We start from the raw sequence: 12135 nt of genomic DNA, 5'->3' as shown, positions 1-12135 counted from the left end.
GGAGGTGCCAAAGGATGTGTGGATGTAGCACTGAGGGCAGGGTTTAGGGGAGGACTGGGCAGTGCTGGGTTCATGRTTGGGCTTCATGATCCTAAAGGTCCTTCCCAGCCCAGATGGTTCTGAGATAGAGTGAGAGTTGTGTGCTGTGTCCATGTCCAGGGAGGTTTTTCAAATAAATATACACATAACTCCCAAACCTTGCTGATGTGCTTCCCCTACTTTGAGTTTTAATCACTTGCACTTGATGATTTTGAATTCCAGCCGAGCTCATTCTGTGTGTGATTTTTTCAGAGCCCAGTGATTTTCCTGATATCACAGCACTTTCACATAGTACAGATTTACACGATGGGCTAAATTAAGCAGGAGGACACTGCCAGGAGCAGCACATCCACCAGCACTATTGTCACAAGAGGCAAGGCTGCTGCCCACCTCTTTTACTTCTTTTGTGAGCTTTTRAGAAGTAATTTTTCAGTTTTATGTGCATATGGTAAGATTAGATCAAAGTGCTAAAGYAGTCAATAACAAAAATATGGATTAGTTATTTACATTCTGCTTGTGTCTCTGCCAACAATCTTAATAGTAAGGACAAGAATAATGAGTTTTTATTTGGGTCATTCATAGTGATTGGATCTAAGATGCGTGATTGGATCTAAGATGTGTGGCTTATTTAAAAGAATGCTCTTTTGCCACTAATTTTAGGAAATGTGATTCATGTCAGTAATGACATGGTTTTCCATCCTGGAGCAGTCTGTCAGGGCTCTCAGGAGGGTTCATTTTAGTTTAATATTCATAGATGAACCAGCTCTCATAGAAGAGCTTTTCTGCTTTTTTCTATTTACATTTCAAATAATTCCATGGCATTGTGCGGGAGTGAGAGAATTGTCTGCTGAATGCTGGTGGCTACAGTATTCAGTAATATTGATAGTAATATGATTAGTGGTGGCAAGGAAATAAGCAAATCACAGAAATGTGTGTGTGCCTTGTGCTGTGAAGTCSTGGAGCTGTGTATTTTCCTTCATTTGCGATGTGGATGTTGCTGTTTATTGTGAACAGAGAAAGCTGCTGTGTGCATGGGCATCCTGCACAGCCCAAACACCGATTATCCCCAGGTGAAGGTCAGCTTTGTGCACCCACGGGGCAGCCTCATTTCACCAGAGTAATATTTCACTGCGTGCTGCATCTGAGCTTTTGTGATGAGCACCCTCTTCTAGGGAGAGAGACGTTTGCTCTGCGAATCAGAAATGACAGTTCATAGCAGTACTGCGAGACAGGGAAGGGAAGAGAGAGAACTGGAGCTGAACTCTGCATGATGGAGGGACTGGAGTTTCTCATTACAGCCCCAGGAATCCTGATCTACAATTCTTTGCCAACGAATGTCAGCTCTGCTGCCCRTAGGGCTTTGTCTGGAGGTGGGGACAAGATTGCCTTAATGCTTTGGGCAGGAGAAAAGCTTCTTTTTGTTTTTATTGTGGGGCTGGAAGAGGCAAGAGAAGTAGTTTTATTCCTGTTTGTTCTTTGTCTCGTGTCCAGGTGGCATTCCCAGTCAGTTTCTGAGAGGAATTTATAAACCTATATTTTTTCTAATCTGCAGGCTTTGTAGTTCCACAAGATGGTGCTTACAATCTAAATCAAAATGGAAGTATTTCCCCTCCTCTTTCCTGCTTTTAAATCTGAAATGAGATGCATTGTTACTATAGGGACTACTTCTATGCAAACAACATCATATTTGTTAGACACTGTGAAAATTAAGTTTAAGGCACAGGTAGTAAAGAACATTAGTAAAACACAGCTTCTGATGCATGCATTTACCCTTTTCATGGTGTTTGTCACTTCAGTTTATACAGTCAAATAATGTATGATGCCTAGTAATTAAAAATGAGCTTCCTTAATGAATTATGTGGGAGCTGGGTCAAATTTTGTGTTCAGATTCAGAAGTGCCTTGTCCTAACTTTGAGCAGGAGTGATATATGTGCAAATCTAAGCAGTCTTTCATTATTAATGGGATAAAAAAAAAAGATCTCTTTTGCTTAGTGGTTATACTGCTTGGAGTCTTGGGAGCATGTTACTTACATTTTCCTCTTTGCTAAAGCCAGTAAAATCCGGTTGATGGAGTCCATGGCTTCCTTTTGTTTTACATTCCGGATCACACTATTGTGTGGTTCTCAGCAGCCAGCTGCACGTTCAAATGTGTTGGACTGGAGAGGGTTTTTATGAGTGTCTAAAAACCACAAACTCCATGTGTGTGTGTGCACAGAATTGCTTGTCTAAACATGGAAATGAGTCTTCAAAAAGATCTGTCACATTTCCCACCATTACAAAAACGTAGGTGAATTATTGGAGAGATGGCTTTAGCCAATGCATTTATAATGAGCTTTAGWTGTTTTCTAAAAAGCACATTTAAGTCTTGGCTCATCTGACATGGCCTCAGATTAGAGCTCATCAGCCACTGGCTCGGAGAGAAGAGTTGGGAAAAGTAAAAAAACTTCTGGAGTCTGGAATTATTCACAGAAGGTGTAGCCACAGGATTGATGGTTTGTCCTGGCAGTTCATGGGAGATAATTACATTTTCAGGTAGCAAATCCAGCACGCTATTTGGATGCATTAATCATTTTGGAGAGAGCTCTGGGCTGCCACATGAAATACTGAATACTAAATTTATGTTAAATACCAGCGCCTGCTGGGGGGAGAGAATTAGGAAGCGCTGTCTCTGTATTATTCGTGAAGTTTTAATTGTTCATGCCTTGCTCAGAAATGAAAAGGTTATATGAAGAAATAGAAAGCTTTTGTGGGTGCAGGGTGCCTTCTTCCCTGTGATGGCTCCTCTTGAATCCAGAGCACAGTGAGCCAGGGATGCTGTTCAGTGAGGGACTAGCTCCTCTGGCTTCTTCACTGTAGAGTTGTTTTTTTTTCACTAAAGCAAATAGGTAACTGAGGGAAAATGCCAGCTTGTTGGGTTGCAAATTGAAGGTAAATAGGATTGTCATCAGTCAAAAAAGGCATAGGTGTAAAGGTAAAATATCTGTAAAATAAATAGATTTTAATGGAGGGTGGTATTCAGCACCCTAAAAATAGCAGTTGCTGYCTCCTCCATTATGCAGTGTGAACAGTAGCTGGTTTGTCCTGCCAAGGGACTGCTTTCTCATGAAGCATCGTGGAGGTAATACAGATATGAGAAATACTACTGCTGTACAGTAATTTTAGAAGCCCTGTGAAAGCTATTAACATCAGATAAAAAAATAACAGTTCACAGAGAGAAAGGAAATGTGAGAGCTCGCTATAATAAGAGCTACAGACTTGAAGGTGCTCCCAAGGAAAAAAAAATGCAGTGCTAACTAAGCAGGTTAGAAAAAACAAATTATGGCCATGTGTGCTGTTGTAATTGACTGCATTATTCATGCAGTCATTCCAAGGTGTGTTTCTGCATCTGCTCAAAATGTTTGATGTGAAATCAGGCTTCAGAAGCTTCATGAACCCATTTCACTGATGTAGCACCAGTATTATTCTAACCTCATGTAGCTTGAAATATGTTTTCATAAGTAYAGCATGAGTACCAGATATGGAGTGTGAAGCATAGGAGTTAAGGCAGTGCAAAGAGAGCTAAAAGCTCCTTCATTAAGATCTTTAATATTCTTATTATTTTTGTTCTATTTCTCTATGCAGGTAGGAAAAGGAACCCTGCATTTCTGTTCTAGGAGAACAGCTTTACTATAAATTAAAGGGGCTTTTTTTTGTTGCTTGAAATACCTGCTGTGTAGCTGAAAAGTATTGCACTGCACCCCAGCTACAACCCAATACCAAGTTCCTATACATCTGGAAAGCTCAGCCTAACTTCAGGAGTTATGCATTCTGCACTTCCCTCTTGCCCTCCCATCCATAGTTCTGGGATTGATGCAGTCCCTGAAGCTGTCCTTTTCTCTTCCTTTGTAGTTCTAATGCAACTTCAGATAGCATCTGTCTTAGCTGTGGCCAGCCTCTCGTGTGTGTGGTGCACACAGAATCAGTAGCTGTGCTCCAGGGACAGCATTAATATTTAGCCAAGCTGCCAGCACTCCAGRGAGAGCTGAGAGACGTTTTTATACATCTGTGCTGACAAACAGAAGTCCTGTTTGGAATGCAGTTTGCACAGCTGTCCTCATTCCCCAGCAGCATGTCAGAAATGATCTTGATGAGATCATTTTTTTACTTCATTTTACTAATTTTCCTCTGTTTTGGGAAATTCCTGCATGACCCCAATGCAGAAGAATGTTTACTCCTTTCTGGTCTCAGACATGTTGAGATTATCACATCTGAATGCTCCCAGTGTTCTTGRGAAGCTCTGTTCACAGTGTTGACCCTGTTGCAGTAACAAAGTTGAGACAATACGAGTCCAGTATTACTGTCCTACCTCATATATGGGAGGGAAAGGTAGAAGTTTCTTGTATTTGCTCCTCAGACGTTTCAGTGTGGAGTTTCTGAGAGAGTTTTGTACCTGATCAGAACACTGGTAAGAAGCTGAAAATTCACTGATTTTGCATGTGTTGCCTTATAAATTGTCCATGCCTCAGTTTTGTGCCGTGGGAGAGCTCAGAGTGAAGGTTCAGAAGAATGAGAGAAATAATTTGAGATTTTGCTGKGACTGTGTTTGAGGGCAGCAGTGTACTTCAGGCTGTGTAGCTCCTTGTGCTTTCCCCTTGATTCACACTTTCTTTGAAAATAATAGTGCCTTAGGAAAGGAAGTTGACAGGGAGGAACCTACTGACCAGAGAAATTACTGGAGGATCAAACAAGGTTTTAGTCATTTTGCACAACAAATGCAGGTTAATTTTTTAACTGGGAACATCACCACCTAAGTGTGAATGGGTCCTCTCCAGCAGCCTTTTGGCTATTGGTGACTGGTTTGTGCRACTGGGCTGTGTTAATCCTGACACTGGGGTTGACTTCTCAGTGCTGCTGAAATTAAACACAGTTACATTCCCTTGTTTTTCTTTGGGTTCATTGCATTGTAACATCTTGGGGKTGCAYYCATGTARTGCAGTTTTCCTTGAAAGTCCTTCCAAAGTGTGACTAGAATAAATTTTAGATTACTTTGAAATTCTGCCTGGCAAAGGCTGCGAGGGTCCTCAGTCCTGACAGAGCCCTGGGGAGCAGCACTGGGGCCCCTCAGTCCTGACAGAGCCCTGGGGAGCAGCACTGGGGCCCTGTGAGAGCAGTACATTCTCCAGTGCAGTGTCTGTGTGCAGGGCTCAGGAAGATTTTACCTGCCCAGGGACTTGTGTTCAATGGCATCTCCCACTGTGACTGACCCTGAGTGTGGCTTCCCTMCAGAGGAGCTCTGGTGGCCCAGAATGTCACAGAATCATTGGAAATGGGGGTGGCTGTGGTTTCAAGAACTCCCTTTGTCTACCGTCATCTATAATTGTCTTTGTTCTCTTCCTACCAATTTCTTATTTTATTCTAATTTTTCAATTTAACTCTGCACATATTAGAAATCCTGGGCAAGCTGTTCTCATGTTAATTTTCTCATTAAAGTTTTACCTTGTGTCTGCACACATTTTTACACTGTAATGATTTGTCCATGGTCTGTTATGAGTGTAACAGGCTAAATGTTGTTCAAAAGCCTTGGTCATAGTATTGCTCCATTGGAATTGTCTCCATCTCATTTGGGAATGAGTTCACAGGATTAGTTATAGTTGGTTTAGTGTTTCCATTTTTCTTTTATTGAATGCTGCYCTACACCATCTAGAAATGGAACTTRGCCTCTAAATGAGCTCAGTTGTGCCCATTTCCCGGGATGTTGGACTGAGGAGATACACTTATATRTTGTTACCGGATTTCTCTTTTAATGAAGCCTCCTTCTGTTTCCATTTGAATTGTTCCTTTAGATGGTCCTCAAGGAATGAACAGAATCAAGGTGCACAGTGAAATATCTTAAYAGTGAGTTGGGKTTTTTTTTGGCCAAGGTCTTGCAGRCAGTCAGTTGTSAGCATCCCARAAAACTGCTGCTTTTAGCACATRTTACATGATAGAAATTAATTTTTCTGTGCAGTAAGTCATGTCTGAACATTTTGAAGCCATCTGGCAGTTTGGTGGCTTCGTATCACAGTTATGTTGTGAATAAGCCTCAGAGATAGACAACAGAGAGAAGGAGTGCTTGGAAGGGCTAATTTGCCAGCAGTCACATTTCTGGTGCTTAACTTCAGGATGAAATACTTTGCTGTTGTCACCATGAATCTTAATGATTAATTCTTTGCTCCTGGCAGTCATGGAATATTGAAAATTGCTAGAAATACGATCCAGACTAACAGTGAGCCTGAGCCAACTTCTTGTCACATGAGTGCCATATACAAATGGATGGTATATTTTATATAATATTCCTCTAACACTTTCAACTAGCTTTTTGGTATATTCTTAAAAAAAAATGAAAAAGCTATTTCTGAACTGTTCCTTGTTTTCCTGTGCTGTGGTGAAATAACAAGGTTTGCATGGGATTTTTGTCTTTGTGTGTTTACACATAGAGACCAATAGAGACCAATCAACAGCCACCAATTTCACTAGGGCACCAGGGTTATTTTCTGTTAACAAATAGAAGTTCTGTATTTAGTGAAAATGCTGAGGTCTRCTCTTCRTATCCAAGGAATCTCYAMTTTCTGGAGTCCTGTGCATCAGTGRGGTACACCAGAGAAAGAGCAAGGCAGCTGCTGCTCTCAATTTGTACAAAATCCCAGTTTTCACTAGGACTTGGAACAAGATGCATAGCATGCAACAAGCCATCTGATTAATCAGCAGAGAAATTGCAAACATCAGCAATGCTTCAAGATGCTATAGGAAGATCTGATACCATGTCTCCTTGTGCTTTCCATATATAGATCTTTGCCCTTGCTCTTCCCCTCATCTCCGTGAGAGTTCATGTGAGGTTTGCAGTTTGRCTGAACACGGGGCTGCCTGGAGTCTCTGCCTTTTGTTTTTTCGCTTTCCTAATTGGCTTTTACCGGTTGTTTTTCAAGCATGATGGTGTCAAGTCGATTTGCTCAGGAGTCAATCATGTGACATCGTGATGCTTATRTAAACACTTCCTCCAGTTTGCAGCTTTGTTACCTCGCCCTTTCCCAAAGGTGCTGTCCTGAGCAAATCAATGACATGGATGTCCTCTAGGTGATCAGTGGGAGGGAAAGAAATCTTAATCAAGCCAAGGGCTTTCAGTTGGCTTCACTGAAGCTTGTCYTGGTGCTTACGGGATGATATAATGAAGCTCTGCTGCTCTCTTCAGTTCTTTGTGATCTGAAGAGTGTGGAGTGGTTATGACAGCAAGAAGTTGCCTTGATAAGCATTATCTTAACCTCTCTTTTCACACAGCRGCTGATTGTGGGATTTCTGTGACGCTGTGGCAGCGGTTTTGCAAAATCACATTTCTCCACAATACAGGTGGAAGATGCAACTTTTCCATGTTGAGGCAATGTGTTGATGGAGGAAGAGAAATTGCTGAAGTCTCAGTGGTGAAACTTGTGATTGATTTATGGTCCCTGTTTCAGGGTTTKTCTAACAATCTATATTCCAGTTGGTCACACAGTTTCTCCTATTCTCAGAGGACAGGATTATATTTTAGTCCCAGGGTCACTGGAAGTTAAAGAAGCTTTAGAACTGGGGCATGAAAACCACAGCTAATGGATGGAAATGAAACAAAAGTGCTCTTTCAGAAAGCAGGAGTTGATGAGCAGGGCAGACTGGAAGCTGCCTGATATCATCTACTCTGATACCTCAAGGGAACAATACGGGGTTAAAAAAAGGAACTTGRAGGGGATTTGTGGATCAGATGTTCTGGGCATACCACTCATACCTTACACATATCATTTATTTTAKTCCATGGTCCCAAGAGCCCCTGCATTGCTGTTGGAAATCGCAGCATGTTCTGGGGAGTGCTGGGAATGAGGTGACAGGAGCTGCTGCGGGTCCTGGCAGAGCAAACACCCCGGTGCCTTGGCTTTCTGAATACCTGTGAAGGGCTGCATTTCACAGCTCACAGCACGGCTGCCTTCGACTGTGCTGTTCCCAAGGGCTTGGAGACTTCTGAAAAATTACTGTAGGCTGTCCTTTAAAARTGATTGCATTTCAGTCTTTGAGGTTTGATCTTATGTGCAGCGGAAGAAGAATAGGATGAGACCACAGGCTTCCTGTTCACACATTTGGAAAGCTTTTACAGAGAAATTTTATCTGTCCTGTAGCAGAAATTACAGATTTTCCTGGTTTTAGTTCTGTATGATAGTTAATATCCTTGTCAAAGTAAACAAAAAAAAAATTTACTGAAGGATTTACAAATTGGGTAGATACATCCTATACAAGAGCAATAGACTACAGAGGAATATATGGCAGGTTTTTGGGGAAAAAAATATTGTGCTGGGTGACTTCAGCTTGTTTAATGTTTGGAGTATTGTTTTCCTGTCCTCATTTTATGTTTAATTTRTTTTCATTATTGAAAGAGAACGTATGCTTCTGGCTATAGAATTCTAGTTCTGTGGGCTTTTTAGCAGATGATCTGAGCTGGCTTGATACGATATTTATATGATTGATGGTGGTTGAACAGACATTAAAAAAAAAAAAAGTCATACACAATTCGCACAGGTCCTTTTGGCATTTTATAACTCTGAATTTTATTCCATTCTCTGCGCCTACAATTTTATCAGTTAACTATAAATGATTAAATGTAATGATAATATTAATGCTTTGTAAAAGCCTTTTAGCTATGCACAGAAGTGTGACTTGAACTCCTGTTCTAAAGTCTCATCTGGGGCACACATTAGCCATTATTTTAATGATGAGAAAAGAATTTTAGGTAATTACATTAAATATTTCCAATACTACCATTGGTTTCTCTAATGTAAGAGGTTTTTAAAACKAAGGGCCCTTTGTAGGTGTCAGTTGCATAAGCATCTGTACTGATGCTATTTGTCAACCRTTTGTTCTCTGAAAAGGGTTTCTGAAATACCACAGAGAGATAAACCCCCTGCACTGGTGGGCTTCAGCTGACTCTTCRTCTTTCTGAACTGTCTGAAATGTCATCCTCCATAGTTTCAGGGAAAAAAAAATTCTCTTTCTTCTTGCAAAATCTGGCCCAGTATCTCCAGATTATAGTTTCAACTATTTCAGCTTGCCTTTCYTTTTCTTGGGGAGATATTTATATTGTTTTGCATCTCATGTCAAACCATGTTTTTCTTTCTGCTGAATTCTGCCATGTGTTGCTTTGTTTGCAAGTCACTTCCAAGCCAGTAATCATAAGCACTCCATCTGGYTGGGGAGCGGCGTAGTGATAATGTAAAAGGACATTTCCACTATTCTGTTTAAAAGAATTCTCCATCTGTACCAAATCTGCCGTTTTAATGAGATTGTAAAGGGGTTTGGTTGCTTTTTTTTCTTTTTCAGAGAGGGGAGGAGATTGATTGATGAGATTTTTTTTTTTATTCTGTGAATCTATTCATTAGATGATTGTATCCAAAGTGCTTTCTTTTTCCTAGCTAAGAATTACTGTAGGAATTTGCAGATCACGTAATTCAGGATGCAAAATAATAAAAGGATCCTGGAAATTTTATCCAAATTCTATAAGAAATTGATGTTGCCATTCGTATTGAGCCTTTCTGTTATTACCCTTTGTTAATAGCATGCATGTGAGAAGTCATCCTGAATGCTGTAAAACATTCACAAAGTTAAAAAAAAAATACAGTGTCACTATGATTTATGGCAATCAGTAATCAGAGCTGAATTGATGGATGTGAATGTGCTGAGATGATTTTTTGGTGCTGGCAGATTTTAATTTTTCTTTGTGCTTTTCTTTTGTAATTCCAATCGTCGCTCTTTTAAAATTAATGGGGAGAGAATTGGATGGCTTCTCTCACGGGAATGTCACCGCCTCAACCAGGACAGTTTTGGGGAGGTTAATAGGTGATGGTTGGGGTCAGCTGTCCACAAATGTGTGCTCAAAAAGCCAAGAGCCAGACTGGGCAAGCTGAGCAGCTGTGGCAGATAAAGGAGCAGGCAGTGGGTGGGAGAGCGGTGTCAGGGAGCTCCTGGATGGGTCACACTGTCACCCAGACCCTGCTGCTGCTGCTGGCCACGGGCCCTGGGCTGCCAGAGGAGCAGGGGCATGGCCCACCAGCAAAACACCAGCAAAACAACAGCAAAACACCAGCAAAACACCAGAGGCTGTCTGGAATCCTGGTCCATAAAAATGTTGTTTCTCCACTGTTGCTCTGGGATTGCCAGTTCTGTGTCAGCAGCCCGTGCCGGGTGGCTGCAGTCCAGGGGCATGGGGCACCACCCCACCGTGGGTTTGGTGTTGTGCAGGGACTCGTGACCTTCTGTAAAACTGCCCCATTTAGTCCTTTCACTTACAAAGGAGAGTTATTTGCCAAGTTTTAAATTTCATGTGAGTCCCTTGAATTCCATTACAGAAATCATCATATTTCCTTTCTCCTTGTTCTCAAGTGCCTTTTCAAAGGCAGAAGKAAGGTATTTAGGTACCTGGTTTTTATTCAGAGCCAACTTCTGTTAGAAACAAACATTCAGAGGCTGGATAGTGACCCTGTGATCTTGGCTTTCTAGAGCTGGGAYGTTTGCATTTATTGTTTTGAAATTATAGTTCTTAACCCTCAAAACTAATAGTAATGCTAATCAAAATTCAATTTTAGGAACTGAGTATTCAGGACACTTTCTTTTATTGTTGTGGCTTGCAATGACAGCATTGCTGAAGTAGCTGTGGGGCAGTGATTGAAATCTGTGCAGAGATGTCGGTGAGGGAAATTCATTTAACCTGGCTTGGTCATCCTTTTGTCCTTAAATAGGAGCAGGAGGCTCCTCCACCCTCCAGAAGCTGTTGGCTTTTGTCCTTAAATAGGGGCAGGAGGCTCCTCCACCCTGCAGAAGCTGTTGGCTTCTCTGTGTTTGGTCAGTGGCACTAGTCCTGTAATGCCATCAGTGAAATTTGTGGAAGCACAGGGTAGATGTTGATAGAACACAGCATGAGTGGCATTAATGAAGGGTTTTCAAGCCAGACCCACCTGAGTGCTTGGCCTGCACCCTAGGGCCTCAAATTTTGCACCTTCTGAATACGTAGACGTCTACACAGATGTTTGATAACAAGTTCTGTGTTAAAACCCAAGAGCACAGAGCTCTGTGATGAAAATGTGGAGATATGTTGCTGGAAGATTGAAATTTTCCTCATAGTATTTTACACAGATTATTTCCTTTCATCCACAAATGAGATGTTAGGCCTGTTTTGTCTGACAAAAACATTCGGCCACGATCATTTTTTCCTCCTCTTCCCCTTTGCTGTTGTTCTGTGCCAGTGAATTCCTGTGCCCAGCTCGAGATGTGTGACAGGCAAGGGCAGTGAGGACTCCTCCTGTKCAGGAGTTTGGGGTGAATTGAAGACATTTCAATATTCCCTTTCTCAGAAGGTGGGCATTCTTTAAAGCCGCTCCTAATGGCAGTGACTGTAGGGAAGCACAAAGAAAATTCCTGTTGCAGGTGATAACTTCCATTAAAAAGGAAGAAGTATGTTTTACTAAAAGCAGGAATCTCTCTCTGGGCTTCCCTCTGAAGCAAAATTATTTTGCTCTGGTACTGCTTTTAATCTCTCTSCTTTAGGAACTTGAAGTACATAGAGAGCAGCCTTTTAGTTCAGGAAAATAGCCTCTAGAACCAGCGACACAGACCTATCATAATTAGTCATCAGAAAATCTGAATAAATATAAAATTACCATGGAGTGGGAGGCTGGCATATGTGGTATTCAAAACACAYGGAGTGTAAAATGATGTTATTGTTGCCTTTAGAAATAGTTCAAAGTAGTCTGCATTAGAAAGAGCTGATAAGCAGAATGACAAAAGCTTGTTTCATGAGTGATTCCAAGCAGCAGTGGTTTTCTGATCAGCTGATGCTGCAGCTATTTTGGGTATTCCACAGATCATGATTACATACACRGGGAATGATTGGAGGCAGCAAATATGGTAAGTGAGCCAGGAATCCTGGGACATGCTCTGTTACTAACTTAATAGTCTTTAATCACTTGTCCTTTGCCATTTAAATAGCCAAGGGAAGTGTAACAAGTGACCGACTGTGCTTAGTTCCTTAAAAAAAAAAAAAAAAAAAAAAAAAAAAAAAAAAAAAAA

At 41.3% G+C, this 12135-nt stretch overlaps 1 protein-coding gene across 5 annotated transcripts in view; it reads left to right on the top strand.

Moving 5' to 3' along the window:
* The window catches only part of ANK3 (ankyrin 3), a 333606-nt gene that overhangs the window by 173504 nt on the left and 147967 nt on the right, over positions 1 to 12135 (top strand). The gene's annotated exons all lie outside the window — the stretch shown is intronic.

Source organism: Malurus melanocephalus, unplaced genomic scaffold (genome assembly GCF_030028575.1).
Source record: "Malurus melanocephalus ecotype Western Australia unplaced genomic scaffold, MMel_1.1 scaffold_91, whole genome shotgun sequence".
NCBI lineage: Eukaryota > Metazoa > Chordata > Aves > Passeriformes > Maluridae > Malurus > Malurus melanocephalus.
This window is presented reverse-complemented; position numbering and strand designations above follow the sequence as displayed.